Source organism: Nansenia antarctica (assembly GCF_963989245.1).
Source record: "Nansenia antarctica genome assembly, chromosome: 4".
NCBI lineage: Eukaryota > Metazoa > Chordata > Actinopteri > Argentiniformes > Microstomatidae > Nansenia > Nansenia antarctica.
This window is the reverse complement of record NC_137689.1, coordinates 21,735,380-21,753,972: the sequence shown is the minus strand read 5'-3', so window position 1 is coordinate 21,753,972 and position 18,593 is coordinate 21,735,380. Positions and strand designations below refer to the sequence as shown.

The following is an 18,593-nucleotide window of genomic DNA, read 5'->3' as shown; positions in this document are numbered from 1 at the left end:
GCAAAGGAGTGTGGTCGCCTCTGATGAATGAGGCGGCGTGAAACAACTAAGCACCACGGTCACTCAGCATGGCTAATAGTACCACGGCTGTGACGGGGCTCGAAGAGAGATAAGGGCTCAAAGCACCTTACCAGAGAGGAAACGCTGGGATCTGGGACCAAAGTCTCTGTGGGCATCCAGCAGTTGCCGAAGCCTCTCTTCAGTGGAGTCCTGCAACAGGGGAAACACACACACACATACACACACACACATGCATGCACGCACATGCGCACGTACGCACAAATATACACACACATGAGCATGCGCGCACACACACACACACACACACACACACACACACACACACACACACACACACACACACACACACACACACACACACACACACACACACACACACATATTCAAGCCTGCAGCCCCAAAACAACAAGGTCACAAGGAGCAGAGAGAAATATGCTTGCAGGGGAAGATCACAGTTGAGATTTTGGCATGTCCTTTGAGCATTAGACATAATGCATATGATGGGCCCAGAGGACATTATCTACTCAGGTATTCTCACAGGGTAATACTGTGTATATTCATGTCAGTGGCTATTATCTTATGTTGGGATCAATGTAAAAGTCTCAACATTTACGAAGACTCTATGGCAGTGGTCTTCAACCGGGGGTCCGCGACCCCTAGGGGGTCCGCAGAGGTACTGCAGGGGGTCCGCCAATTTTTTTCAGAATAATTTACAATTTTCACCAAAATAATTTGTGACAATTAAAAAATATAACAAAAGTTATATTGAGTAAACTACAAGCATTAATAGGCAATAATAAGCTACTTTTGACAAAAAACGATTTACAATAAAAATTTACTATTTACTATTTGCATTATGGGTAATGACCCGAGGCACTGTTGAAGCTGAGTGTTGATTAAACTGGTTGAGTTAAACGTGCGCAAGTTGTCCGAGTCCAATAATTATATTATAACTTCACATTATTAGTTACTACTATTAATTAGTGAAGCAGGATGGATACATTTGTAACAGTAACGAGACCTCGAACTCGAGATCCAACGGCTAGGCCTACTCCTTCCACCTCGGCCCCAGCAGCGCCTGCCCCAGGGGCAGATAAACGCAAAAGAGAAAGGTCCCGAAAATATTCAGAAGTGTACCTAAAGTTTGGATTTACTTTCAAAGAAACCGAAGGAGTGGAATTGCCGGTGTGTGTTGTTTGTGCGGCGACGCTCTCAAACGAAAGCATGAAGCCATCAAAGCTGCAACGACACTTGGAGACGAATCATGGCCACTTACAAGATAGAGCACTGGACTACTTTCAGGCTCGTCTGCACTCTCTCCAAGGCCAACAGACAATGATAAGAAAATCTGCGAAAGTCGGTGAGCTTGCTTTGAAAGCCTCATATCAAGTTGCTCTTCGCGTTGCCCAGTGTAAAAAGCCATACACAATTGCAGAAGATTTGATATTGCCTGCGGCCACTGATATGTGCAAGACCATGTTTGGGAATGATGGATATGCAGAAAAGTTGAAGACTATCCCATTGTCAGACACAACAATTGCTCGGCGAATTGGTGAAATGGCATCGGATGTGAGGGTGAAGTTAATTGAGAAATTACAAACGGCGGAGGCATTTGCACTCCAATTGGATGAATCAGTGGACATCTCCAAAGACGCACAGCTCTTGGCATTTGTCATCTCACTGAGGTAAGCATACCTGACTTCCTAAAATAATAATAATAATAATAATAATAGAAAATATAAGCCTCATCAACAATAATAATAATAATAATAACCAATAATAATTATGCATGAACGTTTTATTAATCATAAACACATATAGGTTAATAACCCAGTAATTAGCCTGTTATTTATTAATTTTCCCTTGTGACCCACCTGACCCCCTGCCTGTCTGCCGACTTCTCCTCCTGTCTGACCCCCTGCCTGTCTGCCGACTACTCCTCCTGTCTGACCCCCTGCCTGTCTGCCGACTACTCCACCTGTCTGACCCCCTGCCTGTCTGCCGACTACTCCACCTGCCTGCCGACCATTCTTCCTGCTTGATTCCCCACCTGTCGGCCGACCCTTCCTCCTGCCTGACCTCCCGCCTGCCTGACGACCCACCTGCCTATTCCCATCAGCCTTGTTACTAGAAATAAACCTTTATTATTTAACTCTTACCTGTTCACCTGTGTCTGCGTTTGGGTCCTACCTCTGGTCGTGACAAAATAGGTTAATAAGGTGAATAAAGTTATTATAGGCCTTAAAATGTGACATTTACATTTTTTATTACATGTGGGGGTCCCTGTTCTGGTTGTCTCTGTCCAAGGGGTCCTTGGGCTGAAAAGGTTGAAGACCCCTGCTCTATGGCTCTCTAAATACAGTGTTGTATATTACAGAATCTTCTGCCTTTAGAAACAATTATTTCTTTCTCCCTGACTGAACACTACAGTATAGTATTATTGTGGGGTGTTTGGATTGACCTGTAGCAGTTTCCACCTGGTGTTGAGTTGCTGCAAGGACTGGGTGTTGTCCTCTGACAGGGGGACATCGAGGATGGTTAGCTGGTGGACAAGCTTGTTGACATGCTTCACGCCCTCATGAACCTGAGTCATCTCCCTCTGGAACAACTACAAGAGACACAAACACGTAGGACAAGGGACACGGGAAAGGTGACATGATGAAACGTAACTAGAACACTTGACTACTACATAGCCATCTCAATTAGGGGATGAATGTGTTGTTTAGAGCATCACAGGGAGACATTCAGTGGTGGACACCTTAGTGGCATCGATGTGGTCCTGCAGTGAGTTGATGAGGAGATCTCCTATGGGTCCCCAGGCCTCCTGCACCCCTTCAGCCTGCTCTATGTCCTGGCAGAGCTCCTCCATGGCCCCCTGCAGGTCTGTCAGGCGCTCCAGAGTGTCACGCAGATGCTTGTGCAGGTCAACGCTGCGCGCCATCACTCTCCCCCACAGGTTACTGACCACGGCAGCCTGCTTCCACACCCAGCGGCCAGCACTCTGCTGGGGACAGGTATCTAGAGGGGGAGAGGCAGAGGAACAGGAGTGGCAGAGCTCGCTGGACAGCCAATGGCAATGCCTCAGTGGAATAAACTGCCCTACTCACAAAGTAATGCATCTCAAATGGGTTTGTGAATGGTCAAGAGAATGTGCTTCCTCTCCCCATGAGCAATTGGTTTGAGATGAATGGGTTTATATTAGTGGTGTCAGTTGATTAAATGGTTGATTCATGTGTTGCCATTCTTTTTTTTAATCTACTGAATCATCTGATTTATTCACTTTATTTATCACCCTGCAATTTGGCTGGTCAGAGGTCAGTTTCAGATTTCCTAAACATTTATAGAAACCCAAAGTGGTGCCTAAGCAATGAGTGCTGGAGAATTAACTAGCTAACAATAGTACCGTACATTGCACACGCAAGGCTGTCACTGTAAAACTGGAACCGGAAAATGTTCATATATTGTCGAATTTGTTTTTCTCAGTTTTAACACTACAGGCCTACTCACGAAAATGTTTGCGCCAAAGCGTCATCGTCTGTTTAGCTTGGAGGAGGCAACCAGACTGTGCTACGAGAGTGAGACTGATTCTGTCTCTTTACCCATGGAAAGTGATGATGACACATTGTGAGTGAAAGTTTGTGGATAGATTCGAGATCTTGAAAAGGGTTTTTGGGAGGTGGAGAGCAGTCAGGCTCACATAGAGCCACTTTTTCGAGGTGAAGTGATTCTCTCCATATAGTTTGACTGAGAAGTTCGCTCAAATAATATTTATATCTGTGATTTGAAATATGTTTTGCTTAGAAGGCTCTTTTTCGATTACTATTCTGAAAAACTACCATGTCACTCACTCTAGCTTTAACTTCTCGTCCTTGGTCTCATAGAAATCTGATATTGTTAAAAAATGTGTTGTCTATTAAAGCATTAGTTGATTCACCTGTTTGATTAACCGATTCATCTGTACAGCCCTAGTTCATATAGTCATTTAATTTATATTTGACTCCACTAACTGGAATGCATGCAGAGTTTATCTACTGTACTGTATATCCTCTCCCCACCTTTGCTGTTCTCTGAATTCATAATAGCACACTGTGACAGGAAGGCCTGAGCAGACTCCAACGCAGAGTAAATGAAGCGTCCCCTCGACTTCACCTCCTCTACAAAAATCTGGGGATTAAACCAACAGACAAGCTTTCCATCATCATGCAATTTGCCCTAGAGTGCCATGCACAATTTTTCAGGAAACCAAGGGAAGACTGGAAATGTTTTTCTTCAACCTTGTTACTAAATTAGATTTTAAAAAAACTCTGTGGAATGGTGAAAAATCAAGAGTGTACAAGGAAGGGAATATTCATGAGCTCACTGAAGCTCAAGACTGAATCTGTGTTGACTTTAATGATGAAACTTCCAAATGAAATTATAATGTAAGATGAAATGCTCTCTCTACTGTATTTATAATTTCAATTGAACTACATTATATGAATGTCATGCTTGGGGAGTTTGTGCGTTAGTAAAACAGACAGAAGTCAAAGATGGTTAAGATACTTATGAATGCAGAAATATGAGTAGTATCTGAAGAAACAATCTACCAACTACATTGGAAATATTCTACAGTGGAAAACTCCTGGTTTAAATGTCTGCTACAATTAATCTGAAAGCAAACCTGAACATTAAATGCTACAAAGTTAAACATGACACTTTTCTGCACATTTTAAAGCAAGGTTTATTTTTATTTTTATTTTTCAGAGTTTTTAAATGATAAAAAAGGAAAAGGGCCTTGTGCAAAGGTTTGGGAACCCTTTTGGATTATTCTTTGTTACCTTTTGAGAAGACGTTTACTAAGGCCCAGGCCAAGGTGATTTACTCGTTAGGGCTTCAAAGAGTTAGGGGAATATAATTCCAGGGTTGAACTATGTATTCTGAAGTAACTCCATGCCCTCTAAAGTATCCAACTGCGGTGGCTGTTGTGTCTGGTGTTAAAAACCATGGGTTCCTCTAAACAGTTGTCCAAGGATGTCAGAATCAAGATAGTTCACTTCCACTATCAAGGAGAAGGCTACAAACAACTCTTGCAACGTTTCAAACTACCCATTTCCACTGTTAGAAACGTCATCAGAAAATAGAAAATAAATGGAACAACTTAAGTCAAGGCAAGATCTGGAAGACCAAGAACAATTTCAGATAGAATGGCCTAAGATCTGGTGAGAAATGCTCAGAAGAACCCACACATCACTGCAAAAGAGCTGCAAAAAAGAGTAGCAGACACCGGTCTAGTTGTTCACAGGACAACAATACAGTGTACCATAAACAACAAAGACCTACATTAAGCGTCTGAAGTATGCAAAAGAAAACCTTGAGAAACCTGAAGCCTATTGGAACAATGTGCTTTGGACTGACAAAACTAAAATGTAACTTTTTGGCCACAACCAAAGAAGGTATGTTTGGAGAACAAAGGGTGAAGCATTTGGAGAGAAGAACACCTTGCCAACTGTTAAGCATGGAGGTGGATCCATTATGCTTTGGGGTTGTGTAGCAGCTGGTGGCGCAGGCAATATTGTGAGGGTAGAACGTAGAAGGAAGAATGGATTCCACCAAATATCAAGACATTGTAGACGAGGCTAATGTTAAAAGGTCAGTCCAGAAATTGAAGAGAGGTTGGGTATTCCAGCAAAACAATGACCCGAAGCATACCTCTCAAAATCAACTATGAAGTACCTCCAGGAAAGACGGATAAAGGTTTTGGAATGGCCATCACAGTCACAGACTTGAATATTATTGAAAATCTGTGGAGAGGTCTCAAACATGCCGTGCATGCAAGAAGGCCAAATAATGTTTCTGAACTAGAGGTGTTCTGCCAGGAAGAATGGGGAAAAATCCCCAAAACAAGAATTGAAAGACTCTTAGCTGGCTACAGGAAGCGTTTGGAAGCTGTTATAGTTGCCCCGAGGAGGAGTTACAAAGTACTAGCTGACAGGGTTCCCAAACTTTTGCACAAGGCCTTTTTCCTTGTTTTATTATTTTGAAACTGTAAAAAGTAAATAAAAAAAATTAAAAAAGATCTTGCTTTCAAATGTGATGAAATGTGTAATGTTTAACTTTGTACCATTTAGAGGTTAGGTTTGCTTCTTTTCACTTAGATATTAATTGTAAAAGGCATTTTGACTAGGGGTGCCCAACCCTACCGTATGTGCATTACAGTCTATTACAATGCTAATATAATGATCATTCTTGTTTTACTATATTGTCATGTATCTAATACTAACCTGTATTAAATACAATGAAACTCAAATCATCAATCTAGCAATTATATTTCCTGTTTTGGCATACCTGATGTTGCTCACTTTGATGCTGATAGGTTGTTAAGTCACCCATTGGAGGTAAACTCTCTGACAGTTCCTCATTCTTCAGCGATAGCCAATCAATGATCTCCTGGAGCGAAAGCTGTAGCCTTTCATTTATGTCTGAGAGAGCCTCCATTCCTGCACTGTAGTTATGAAAAACATTTTACAATTCATAAACACAAAAAGTTGTTCAATTGCTGTTTTAGTACATCTTTGAACAAAAAAATACAGCACTCTCGCAAATCAAACATCATATCAAAAGTATGGCATCTGTATGTGAGAGTGGTTAATGTGTGTGTGTGTGCGTTGGCGTCCCTATGTATGGGGCCCCAGAGTAAACCCTAGGCAGTCGGAGTTTGGGAGAGCCAGGATGCTGTGGTATCTGTATGCTTTGTCTTTGTCTACACGAGCCAAATAAATACACCTTGCATGAAAAATGCTGCGACTTTGCCATAATTTAAGAAAGGAACCAGTGGTGGTACCACTCTTGTGACAGTCATGTAATGTCATGTGTTATTACATGTGTGTGCAGGGTGCTTGATGGCGTAGCTCACTAAGGCGTCAGCCATGTACTCGCAGGGTCCCCACTCCCCAGTTTGATTCCGTCCGTCGACATATCCTGCATGTCATCCCTCCTCTCTCTCACCCATTTTTCTTGACAATCTCTACTTGACAATCTCTACTCTATCCCAACAAATGCCCTTAAAACATTTCTAAAAAACAAAAATCTTATTTTTCTTGTTTGTTAGCTGTGTGTAAGTTGTGAGCGTGTTTGTCTGTCTGAAAAAAGAAGAAGTATATATATATATATGTGTCCATCGGAAGCTCCTGACCTGATCTTAGGCCGTGGAGGCAATTAATGCCTTGCCAGAGGGGACCTCTGAGCTGAGCCGTCGGAACGATGGAACCCTCAAAAGTACAATACAAGGTGGAAATGACACGTAACATTTTTACAGGGACAGGTTTTCCCATTGCTATCTATGATTCAGAGCGATGTCTGGTTTCTGTCAGTTCAATGTGAACACCAGAAATCAAAATGCTAAATCCAGTCTGTCCATGAAGTGCTTAGACAGTCAGTGGAGATCTCTGCATGGTTCATCTCTTAATTAATGCCTGAGAGAGACCATAGAGGGCATAGAATGCTCCCTGCTCCAATGACTTCCACACTCCGCAGCATGACAAAGACAACACAACACACAGCTAACCATGGAAAAAATAACCAACAGGAAAAATAGGAATGTTATGAAAGTATTTACAAAAACAACATATACTGTATGTACATACATATATGTGTCATTTGACTAAGTAGACATTTACAGCAGTATTTCTATCAAACAGGTGACAGATTTTAGAGTGTTTATCACAACACATCCCTGTGATAAGATACTCTCCATCTTCCACCGTAGACTGAAGACCCATCTCTTCAGGCTACACCTGAACGGTCCCAGTCCTGAGACATCTACTACCTCCCTGTACTGTTTCCCCAGTGTCATTTATAAAAATAATAATAATAATAATTCTTCCTTCTTCTAGCACGACGACTGCCAATGGCTCCAGGCCTGAGCATAGATTACTTTTTCCTGCTATGACTGGTGGATAGATGATTCACTCACTTATTCAAATGTATTTGTTGAAAGTCGCTTTGGATAAAGGCGTCTGCTAAATGCCAAAAATGTAAAATGTGATATAAATGATATTGTAACCAGGGAGTAGCTAAAGGACTGTAGAATTTTAGGAAGGGCTGGTTATCTAACTAACTCTGAGCTAAATCGGCAGTGTAGGAGGATAGAGGCAGGGGGCGCCAGCAACCCTTTAGACTAGCATATCACAGTTATATATATATCATATATTATAATACAAGCTATAACTCAGTTAATCACACTATAAGACAATACTTAAACCCAATACTAGATTTGCTGTTAAACTAAACAATACAGACAACTAAACACACAGCAATGTATCAAATATAAACAAACACATTTATTTATACAAATTATATATACATCCCAATATACTCCCTCCCCGCCGGCCACACACACACTCACTCACTCACTCACACACAGTACCTGGCCTGAAAAGGCTTAGAGTCCCGGACTGAAAATGAGCGCGTTGAGGCCTGGTTGGAGCTCGTATGTGATTCGAGGAAGGCAGCAGATAAGGGGGGGGGGGTGACGTTGCAATTTGAAGGGAAAGGGGCGTCTTCGTAGTAAACGACGAGGTGTGAATGGTTCAGGTCCGGTGGTCCACGGTCAGCTCCGGTGGTGTTAGCGGTCGGTCGCAATCCACCTCGGAGGCGACGGCTTTGTTTGGCTTTGGTCTCGCTATGCGCCAACGTTAGCAGCCGGCGGCTAGCAAGGCTGGCTAACGGTGACACAGCTAAACTGGGCTAGCGCTGTTAACTCACTAAACTCCGAACTCCCGCGGTGATGCGGGTAGCTAGTGATTTACTATTAACAGTCGATGTTAAAGGCAGGTCTCCTAGACAGCATCACACAGTACACAGTAATGAGTTCACCTTGACGAGGCTGAATTCAGCTATGCTTGGTCGACTTTGTGACTGACAGGAGTAACTTCTCATTCCTCTTCACTCTAACGCAAAGACCACCTCCGTAGCTATAGATACCAACCGAACATACATCAAGTCACGTACGCCAATCAAAACCACGCCCACTAATCTGGCGCTTGCACAATACTGAACAAATCTAAGACAGAACTTATACAATTACAATAACAATACATACACCTTCATGAAAACGTACATGAATAGTATGGAAAATAATTAAGGAAATAACAGGGGCAAAATAGGGCTGATTTGGGGAAACTAACTGGCTCTAAATTGTGGGCCTTCATAACAGCCGCCCCATGAAACCCTCGGTTTCATTTAACTATGGAAGGCACACTGGCTAGGCTGCTCTAGCAGCGTGAGGTATGAGGTGATAGTGTCCTTTGTAATTTGAGGGAGCTCAATCAGGCGTGCCACAGGTCGGGTGTAAGTGCGACCACCAACGTCCACGATGGCCGTCCGCACCCTTCCATCCGGACCCGGCAGGACCTTGGTCACTCTGCCTGTCTGCCAGGCGGCGCGTGGAAGGGACTGGTCGATCACCAGTACCACGGCACCTTCGGACAAGTTGTCTCTCTCCCTCGTCCACTTCTGCCTGACTTGCAGGGTCGGCAGGTAGTGCAGTATGAACTGCCTCCAAAACTGGTCCGCGAGCACCTGGCTGTGCCTCCACCATCTTCTTCCGGTGAGCTCTGCAGGGTCGTAGACTACCTGAGGCAGTGCAGAGTCTCGCCGCCCCATCAGCAAGAAGTTGGGCGTAATGGGATCCAGATCTGCTACATCACTGGAGGTATAGCCTAGGGGCCGGGAGTTCAAGATGCCCTCAATCTCTGCTAGTACAGTCTCGAGCACCTCATCGGTAGGCACCTTCTGTCCGAGAATGGTACGTAGGACGTTCTTTACTGAGCGAATCTCCCGCTCCCAGGCTCCCCCGAAGTGTGGAGCATTTGGGGGGTTGAACTCAAACTTCACTTGCTGGGAGGCGAGTCTGTCACGGGCCTCCTCAGTCATCGCAGCGTAGCTCGCCCTCAGCTCGGCCTCACCACCGACGAAGTTGGTGCCTCTGTCCGACCGGAGGGTCTTAGGGGTCCCTCGCCTGGAGGTGAACCTCTTGAAGGACATGAGGAAGCTGTCGCTTGTGAGCTGGTGCAGAACTTCAAGGTGCATTGCTCTCGTCGTCAGGCACGTGTAGATGATGCCCCACCGCTTTTCGGAGGCTCGCCGGTTTCGGACTAGGAGTGGCCCGAAACAGTCGACCCCAGTAGAGTGGAACGGAGCCTGTCTCAGTCGCAGCCGGTCCTCGGGCAGATCGGACATCATGGGCTGCGGCGGCGTGGCTCGCCACCTCTGGCAGTCCGAGCAGGACCTTTGATATCTCCGTACCGCCTCCCGTCCATGGAGTATCCAGAATCTCCGTCGTACCTCCGCGAAGACACGCTCTCCACCCGCGTGCTGCACTTTGTCATCATGGTGCTTGATGACCAATCTGGTGACCTGATGCTTAGTGGGAAGCACGATGGGATGCTTCGTGTCTAGGTCTAGATCTTGAGCGCGGCGCAGTCTGCCACCCACGCGAATGAGAACACCGTCGAGCTCTGGAGCTAAGCCGCGGAGTCTACTGTCCGAGGGGATCGGCTTCCCTTTCTCGAGACACTCCAGCTCTCGGGAGAAGGCATCCTGTTGGGCACTCTGCAGCACCAGGAGCTCCGCCGCGGTGTAATCTTCGGCGCTGAGCGTAGTATCTAGGGGTAGACCGGCCTTGGAGCAGAACATCCTCTTCTGCAGCTCTTCGAGCGTCTCACACTCCTCTCCCGGAGTAGTCTCAGGGTCTACGACCTGGGTGGCTCCGCAGAACAACGTCTTACGCAGCTCTTTGTCCTCTCTGTCTTCTGCTAACGCCGGCGTGGCTGGCCACTCTGACTCCCGCTCCTGTAGGAAGTCTGGTCCCGTGTGATACAGGTGGGGCTCAGCCAGATCCTGGAGAGTTGCCCCTCTCGTGATGACGTCAGCAGGGTTCCTCTTGGTGTCTACATAACGCCAGCAGTTCACCTCAGTCAACTCCAGAATCTCTGCGACTCGGGTGCCCACGAACACCTTATACCGACATGAGCTGGACTTCAACCACTGGAGGACGGTAGTTGAGTCTGACCACATGGTGACGCTCATCAGAGGTAGCTGGAGCTCGTCGAGCAGGAACCTTCCCAGTTGCGCGCCGTTCAGGGCAGCACACAGCTCCAGTCTTGGGATGGACTGTTGCTTTTTCGGCGCCACTCGGGAACGTGCCAGGACAAACGAGACGTGGACTTCACCTCCAAGCTCTGCCGCTCTGACGTATGCCACGGACCCGTACGCCATCTCCGAGGCGTCGCAGAATACATGTAGCGTGATGACACTCCTCTCTAGGTCCGTGGAGGGAGGGAAGTAGCTCCGCTGCAGCTTGATGTGCTGGAGAGTGGGAAGTTCCTGCTCCCAGGCCTTCCACTTCTCTTCTAGGTGACGAGGCAGAGGATCGTCCCATCCTCGTTCTTGGGCCCACAGCTCCCGGACAAGCACCTTGGCCATCGTCGTGAAGGGAGCGATATATCCCAGTGGGTCGTACTGGCTCGCTAGAGTGCTGTATATCGTTCTCATCGTGACGCGTTGGGGCTTGGCAGGCTTATTGCGATAGCGTAGAGTGTCGGTCTGGAACTGCCAGATAAGTCCGAGCGTCATCTCCTGAGCATCATCTGGTGAGTGAGAGACCCAAGCCTCGCTGCTGGTCGAGGTGGCCTCCTCCGGGAGGTCTCTGATGACTTGCGGGTCGTTGCTGGCCCACTGGCAGATCTCAAATCCACCCTCCTGGAGATGAGCACGCAGGTCCTGGACTAGCTGGCGGGCTTCCGTGGCTGTCTTCGAACTGTGGAGGCAGTTGTCCACGTAAAAGCTCTTATGGACGGCGTCAAACACTCCAGGAGGTGCCGTCTCCTGCGCGGCGTGAGTCTGTAGCGCATAGGTGGCGCAACAGGGGCTGCAGGTTGTCCCGAAGGGTAGCACCTCCCACTGGTAGATAGAGGGGTCGGGGTCGCTCGGGTCCTCTCTCCAGAGAAACCTCATGAGTGGCTTGTCTTCCTCCAACATCCTGACCTGGTGAAACATTCGCTTAATGTCACCACTGACTGCGATCGGCTGCTGACGGAATCGCACCAGAACTCCCAAGAGGGCTGGGGTCAAGGTTGGACCAGGGAGAAGATAGTGGTTGAGGTTGAGCTTCCCCACCTGGTAGCTACAGTTGAAGACCACTCGGTTCTTCCCGTTGTGGTGAACATTGTGGTGCGGGAGGTACCAAGACTCGGCACTCTGGTTCGCCTCGGCTGGCTCAAGCTTCTTCACCAGACCGGACTCCGTCAGTTTCTTCATCTCCGTTCTGTAAGAAGCAGCAAGGACCTCGTCCTTCCTCATACGCTTCTCAGTGCTGGTCAGACACTGTAGGACGGTTCGAGGGGATACTCGAAACTCTGGCATGGGTTCTCTTCGGAGTAGTGGTGTGACGTATCTCTTCACGCCCTGGACTTCGATACGCACTGTCTTTGCTTTAAGGAGGTCTATGGCGTAGACGTCCTCCTTTGACCGTACGTAGAGCTTCTCATTCTTGTAGGGCGCAACGTCTAGCGTCCACAGCTTCTGGACGTTGTCTAGTAGCGCCGCATTCATGGAGTCCACACTGGTGTGAAGGCAGTTGATGGTCTGCACTTCTTCGGTTCGGACATGGAGGGATGACGTAGCTCTCCCGTCTCTATCTCTCCACTCGGTAGCGCCTTGGAGGGCCCACCCAAGCGCAGTCTTAACAGCCATCGGGCAGCCTCGTGGTCCTCTCAGCGGAGGACGGAGCGACACGATCAGTGCAGCGTTGTCCGAGCCGATGAGAAGGGTTGGCTCCGCTCCTTCTATCGGATGTAGGTCTACTCGCCGTAGGTGGGAATATCTTGCGCGTAATCTCTCCAGGGGGTAGTCGTAGCGGGAGAGCGCTAGCTGGTCTGCGGTGAAGACATTCTGAAGCCGATATCTGTCCGACGGCCGCCCCGCCGGGGAGATAGAGAAGTTGATTCTCGCCCCGGTGACCTCTTTAAGGTCGCGACGTATCGTGCGCAGAGTCAGCTTCTCCTCAGTCCCTTGGAGCCCCAACTGGCGCACTGCCTCCTGGAGAAGGATGGTCCGTTCCGACCCGTCGTCTAGAACGGCGTACGTGTCGTACACAGCGTTGTTGTGGTGAAGTCGGACCTTCACCACCTTCAGTAGGACCTTGGAGCCGCTGCTCTGGGTTGGGTCTAGATAGTAGACAGGTGTTTCCTCTTCCGGTGCGCTACCGGACCTAGGGCTTCTGGTGCCCTCCGTGGACCTGGCGAGGGAGACCTCGTGTAGGATGTTGAGGTGGACCTCCTCACAGCGGTTGCACTTTCTCCTCAAGGTGCAGTTCTTAGCCAGATGGTCGCGCCCACAGTTCCAGCACCTCTTGTTCTCCTCGAGCCACCTCTGCTTGGCCTCGGTACTCAGGTTGTTGAAGTCACTGCACTCATTGAACCAGTGCTCGCTGGTGCAGTACGGACATGGCGGTGGACCTCTCCGTCCCTTTTGAGGGGGTTGAGAGGAATCCTTTCCCTCAGGTCGGGCTTTCCTCTCTCTCCGAGGCTCCTCCTCCGTGTGCAGCACTCCTACTGGGCGTCCTCTGTTCGAGCTCGGCCTGTCCCAGCGGTCTCCCTTCTCCCTCTCCTTCTTCGGCTCAGCGTAACCCATGGCGTCTACGTTGGTGTCATGCACTTCCTCCAGTAGGAACTCCGCGAAGGCAGCCATGCTCAGACCCAACTTCCCGCGGTTACGAACGCGCTGCTGTCGCCGGAACCTCTCCTGCCGGAAGCGTGGGATCTTGCGGAGCAGCCGCTCTACGTTGGAGGTGCTGTTGATCTCGCTGGCGCCAGCTGGGCCCTGCGTCTTCAGCATTCCAACCAAGGTGTGCACGCGGAGCGCGAAGTCATCCAGCGCCCGTTCATCCTTGATGGGGGCCTGCTGTTCGAGGGCTTGCAGTTCAGCAAGGGCGTGGTTCCAGGGACGACCGTAGCGGGCATCCAGGTCGGCGAGCGCTCTGGTGTAAGGTGTCGGTGCGGAGGCATGGGCCAGAACCATGTTGTGGGCTCTGGGGTTCCTCACATGCTGAAGGAGAATCGCATATTTGTAGGACTCTGAGCAGGAGTCGTCCAAGAGCGTGTCTAGGCAGATGCGTAGTTCCACATACTGGCTCCTGTCCTCGTCCTTGAAGAAGGGGAACTTGGGTCCCTCCACCTGGGGAAACATCCTGTAGTGGATGATCGGGGCTGGAGTGACGGTCTGGGTGTCCGGCCTGCATGCCTTTTGGTTCACTGGAGGACCTAGGGGTGTGCTACGCTCTTGGGGAATGGCTCCCCTCCCGGGCAGCGACGCTGGCTCCCTCTGGGCCGCGTAGCGGTCGGGTCCCTGGTCCTCTTCCTTCAAGGTGGTCAGCTGGGCCTGTAGTTGGACAGTCATGGCGGGGGTCATGGAGCCATCGGCGGGGGGTTCAGGAGATGGCACTCGAGAGGGCCGTGCGGATGATGCTCTGGAGCTACGGGCCGACGGAGCTCTGCTGATGCACACGTCGCGCATGGTCTGCATCACTTCCTCCATCTTCTCCGCGTGCAGTTGCTCTCTCTCCATCTGGAGGCGGTCGCGCTCCATCTGGAGGCGTTCACGTTCTAGCGCCTCCTGGCGCTGCCTCTCCGCCGCGCGTTCCGCCCCCTCCCTCTGGAGGCGCTCGCGCTCGAACTGGATGCGTTCCCTCTCTAACGCCTCCTGGCGCTGTCTCTCCGCCGCACGTTCCGCTCCTTCCATCTGGAGGCGTTCACGCTCGAACTGGAGGCGTTCCCGCTCTAACGCCATCTCGGCCTGTTGGCGCATACATTCTGACAGCGCGGCACTACTCCCTCTGGAGTGCATGCTATCCGCCCCAGAGGCAGAACTGCCCACGGAAACCCTGGACCGGGAGGAAGCCACTGAACGGCAGGAGCTAGGTCTCGAGCGCGCCGTACTGGGAGGCAGATCGTTAAGGCTGAGGCCCTCCCTCTTCCGCCCGCAGGCGCTGTCAGACCGGGCCTCTCCTTCCTGCTCTTCCGTTTCTACGGCAAAACCCTGCTGTTCTGCCATCTCATCCTCAGGCTGGTGCTCTTTGATGGCTGTCTCGGTGCTAGCCACCCGCGCGCCGGCGGACACCTCGGCCTCTCCGACCACTGTATCCCGTGGAGTGCGCTCCTCACTACCACTCAGTGAGCTTTCGAGCTCAAGCTCATACTCTTGTAACCTCTGAGGCAACCGCGGGACTCTCTGTGGTCGTGGCTCTGGCTCAGGGGGCGGAGAAGGGGGGGTAACTGTCTTGTCTGGTTGGCTGCGCTCAGCCATGCTATCACTACACAACCTATCCGGCTCGAAGGACCAATTGTAACCAGGGAGTAGCTAAAGGACTGTAGAATTTTAGGAAGGGCTGGTTATCTAACTAACTCTGAGCTAAATCGGCAGTGTAGGAGGATAGAGGCAGGGGGCGCCAGCAACCCTTTAGACTAGCATATCACAGTTATATATATATCATATATTATAATACAAGCTATAACTCAGTTAATCACACTATAAGACAATACTTAAACCCAATACTAGATTTGCTGTTAAACTAAACAATACAGACAACTAAACACACAGCAATGTATCAAATATAAACAAACACATTTATTTATACAAATTATATATACATCCCAATATACTCCCTCCCCGCCGGCCACACACACACTCACTCACTCACTCACACACAGTACCTGGCCTGAAAAGGCTTAGAGTCCCGGACTGAAAATGAGCGCGTTGAGGCCTGGTTGGAGCTCGTATGTGATTCGAGGAAGGCAGCAGATAAGGGGGGGGGGTGACGTTGCAATTTGAAGGGAAAGGGGCGTCTTCGTAGTAAACGACGAGGTGTGAATGGTTCAGGTCCGGTGGTCCACGGTCAGCTCCGGTGGTGTTAGCGGTCGGTCGCAATCCACCTCGGAGGCGACGGCTTTGTTTGGCTTTGGTCTCGCTATGCGCCAACGTTAGCAGCCGGCGGCTAGCAAGGCTGGCTAACGGTGACACAGCTAAACTGGGCTAGCGCTGTTAACTCACTAAACTCCGAACTCCCGCGGTGATGCGGGTAGCTAGTGATTTACTATTAACAGTCGATGTTAAAGGCAGGTCTCCTAGACAGCATCACACAGTACACAGTAATGAGTTCACCTTGACGAGGCTGAATTCAGCTATGCTTGGTCGACTTTGTGACTGACAGGAGTAACTTCTCATTCCTCTTCACTCTAACGCAAAGACCACCTCCGTAGCTATAGATACCAACCGAACATACATCAAGTCACGTACGCCAATCAAAACCACGCCCACTAATCTGGCGCTTGCACAATACTGAACAAATCTAAGACAGAACTTATACAATTACAATAACAATACATACACCTTCATGAAAACGTACATGAATAGTATGGAAAATAATTAATGAAATAACAGGGGCAAAATAGGGCTGATTTGGGGAAACTAACTGGCTCTAAATTGTGGGCCTTCATAACAGATATTGTGGAGTAAATATCCATTAAGCGTTACCATTTGACAAATGCACTGTTAGGGTTATGTATGACTTGCAGTGGCATCACAGTAGAAATCTAGCTGGGTTGCGCAGAAGCTGAAAGCTAACGCCTGGGGAAATGGGAGAGTTGCATCTCTCTTGTTCTGCTTCAGTGGCTTACCTTGTGTATTAATTAACCCAGAAACATCAGCCTTCACACACACACACACACACACACACACACACACACACAAACACACAACACACGCACGCACACCACAAAATAATTACAAACAAACACTTTCTTGGTGTACGCAGTTTGCATAAAGATCTAACTTACAAACTCTATGAAAGTCCTAATATTTCCATATCTTACACAAGACATGACATACATAAATACAGAAGTCCAGATTTTATATTGTCTTACATGCAACACAAGCTATATTGTTGCCATACTTCACAGACCCAAGTCTAATGATACGATACAATTTCAGACAGGATCAGTCAACAGAGAGACCATTTTGTCTATGTTTATATGATAAATAACATTATACAGTATATTATCATAAACCTTTCCCAAAACTTTCAGAACATGTCTTGAGCATTGAACTTTGCAAGGCAATCACAGGGGATTACACACTAACTGAGGTGTATTTGTGCATGATATAATAATCATGTGTTGGTGTGGTTTAGGAGCAAGACAATATCTTTTCAGCCCTAGTACTACTCTTCATGTACCTCATTTGATTGTGTTCAAACTCCTCCTGGGTACTCTTTCATACCTGGTGTTGTGAGGCCTCTGTTGGACTTACCTACAGTGCAGACACACCTCACAGTCCTCACACGTGCCACCCTGCTGGCCATCTCTGGGCCACTCCAGGTCCTCAGGACCTCCAGGACGTGGCTGTGGTTTACCGTGACACTGGATCATTGAGGGGCGTCCTGGAGCTGAAAGAGAAACAAGCAAGGAGGCTCATGGCAAGACAGTCCAATGGATAGTGCAGTAGGACATTAGAGCACAAACCTCTAGTATACTTACTCCCCTACTGTATACACAATAGTAGTTACCAGCTAAGCGTATGCATGCATGTATCAGGCAATAGCTACTGACAGAGGGCTACAAAAGGTTTACAGGGCACTAGTCAATGTAATATGGATATTAATTATGTTAATCAAAATGGTTACTCAGCATTTGATGATCTGATCATCTATGAAGTCAGTTTTTTTAAATGTCAAAATATCTAGTGTATTTAGGATATCTAGGAAGTTGATACTGACTAACGATAGAATGTTTTAATCCTGTAAACATACCTTTTTTGTACCTTTATCAATTGTGATCTAAACAGATACAGTATGTGTCTCATGCATATACAGAAAGGCAAATGGTTTGAGATATGGCACTACAGCAGGGCAGATGTCATGACTCTAGCACTAGTTCCATACATGGTGAATGGTCAATTAAAAAATAAAGTAAGGAATGCCTTGCATAAATAAGTATTCTGAAGAAGGAGACGTTTGGGAAAAGAGCTCCATATCAGTATCTCTGAAACAGGACTAAATGAAAACGGGTGCCTGTTCAGAATATTCTTCTAACAATCTGATCATACTTTTAGAGGGAACCTACTGTAAGAAAGTAGAGCATTTTTCAAAAGGAAAGTAGAGATTAAGTGGAGCAGGAAGAACTATGTTGCTTGACAGAAGAAAAGCTGCTCTCCCACTGTCTGCTCTTTGATACATGATCTGATCTAAGCCCTTGAGGTTCCATTGGTTTAGGACCAGAGCTTTTGAATTAGTGAAATGCCCTTAATTAATAATTCAAAAAAGAATCAGTTGGCGCTTACAACTATGTAATAGGGAACTACATGACAGGTAAAAAGAAGTACTGGCATTTATGCATATATGTATATCCTCTGCTGTAACGGCTAAGGCTGATTCATAATTAATGAGAACAGTTCCAACTTCATATCAAACTTCCAGAGTGAGATCATGTTTCTTAAATCAGTATCTCTACATGTATGCCAGTCATTCCATTACAGTGTCT

The 18,593-nt window shown here is 47.9% G+C and overlaps 1 pseudogene across 1 annotated transcript in view; it reads right to left on the bottom strand.

Moving 5' to 3' along the window:
• Nucleotides 1-18,593, bottom strand: part of LOC308155873 (dystrophin-related protein 2-like) — a 29,681-nt pseudogene that overhangs the window by 9,350 nt on the left and 1,738 nt on the right. Inside the window, exons 2-7 of the transcript in view lie at nucleotides 17,335-17,500; nucleotides 6,346-6,502; nucleotides 4,077-4,185; nucleotides 2,780-3,039; nucleotides 2,483-2,629; nucleotides 132-210 (exon numbers count right to left, since the gene is read on the bottom strand). The product of the transcript in view is annotated as a dystrophin-related protein 2-like (transcript). The remainder of the gene's footprint in view (nucleotides 1-131; nucleotides 211-2,482; nucleotides 2,630-2,779; nucleotides 3,040-4,076; nucleotides 4,186-6,345; nucleotides 6,503-17,334; nucleotides 17,501-18,593) is intronic.